We start from the raw sequence: 1570 nt of genomic DNA, 5'->3' as shown, positions 1-1570 counted from the left end.
CCCCCAGACCACACCCCACCAGGCCCTGGCCTGAAACAAGCCACCCAGCTATTTCTGAGACCATCAGGAGGGGCTACCCAGGGGTACTTGAGACCTGCACAAGCACGGGCTCCTCATTTCGGTGGAGGCGGGAACCCCTGGGTGCCTGTGAGGTGTCCCAGCTCACCCCCAAGGATGTGCAGATGCCTTGTCGTCAAACCTTCTGACCTCTTTTTGGAGTCTGGTCTAGTCTCTCATTGGCTGTGCTGTGCTGTGCTGGGGGTACTGCCCCTCCTACAACTCAGAGGACTATTAGCAGTGGATCGCAATGCTTATGGGTAGTTGATGAATGCAAGCAGCTCTCAGAATTAATGTCTCTATGAGTCTGACTACTCATATAAGTGATATAACTCATGTACATGTAATCACAATGTTTGTCCTGTGACTGGCTTCTTTTACTTAGCATGTCTTCAAGGTTCATCCATGTTGTAGCATGTGTCAGAATTTCTTTTTTCTTTCTTTTTTTTTTTTTTAGAATTTCCTTCTTTTTAAGGCTGTATAACAGTCCATTGTATGGATACACCACATTTTCTTTATTCATTCATCTGTTGATGGACATTTGGGTTATTTCCACCTTTTGGCTATTGTGAATAATGCTGCAATGAACACTGGTGTATGAATATCTATTTGCACCTCTGCTTTTAATTCTTTTGTGTATATACCCAGAAGTGATATTGCTAGATCATATGGTAATTCCATGTTTAATTTTTTGACGTTCCGCCATGCGGTTTTCCACAGCATCTATACCATTTACAAGAACTGAAAGGGTTCCAATTTCTCCATATCCTTGCCAACACTTATTTTACATTTTTTTTTCAGTTAGCCATCAGAGTGGGTGTGTCATAAATTTCTTTTAAGTATAATTGATTTCACTATGATAAACACAAAACCATTTTCACTTGCCATAAATGAAAGGAAACTAAAAATAAACACATAGTACTAAATTTTTAAAAAATTTTCTCCTTTACCCTCTAACCATTCCTTCACCTACCACCAGTAGTGCCCATACGTTACTGTACTAGGAATGCAACAGTATGAGGTTCTAGGTTACCTTTGCCTGCTATGTCCTTCCCCATCCTCACTTTTGGTCATAGAGCTTAATAGCACATCAGACCTATGCTACAAGAAGTGATAAATCAGTACTGGAAAGGAGTGTCCTGCTTATTGTTTGATTGCTACATAAGAACCACCCCAAGACTTTGTCTCTTAAAACAACAACAATCATTTATTTTGCTCAGGAATCTGCAATTTGGCAGGGATGACTTATGATATCCAGACACTCAGTTGGGGATGACCTGAACCACTGGGGGCTGGAAGAGTTAGAGGCTGCCTGGCATCTCTTTCTCTCCTTACTGGAGTCTCAGAGCTTCTCTGCAGCATCTCTCCATGGTTTCTGTAGCACGATTCTCTCAGAGTTGCTGGACTCTTACATGGAAGCTCAAGGCTCCACAAGACCCAGATGGAAGCTGCAAGGCCACTTCTGCCACATGGTGAAGGCAGCCTAGATTTGAGTGGAGAGGACATAGACCCC

Source organism: Pteropus alecto, unplaced genomic scaffold (genome assembly GCF_000325575.1).
Source record: "Pteropus alecto unplaced genomic scaffold, ASM32557v1 scaffold19, whole genome shotgun sequence".
NCBI classification, from domain to species: Eukaryota; Metazoa; Chordata; class Mammalia; order Chiroptera; family Pteropodidae; genus Pteropus; species Pteropus alecto.
This window is presented reverse-complemented; position numbering follows the sequence as displayed.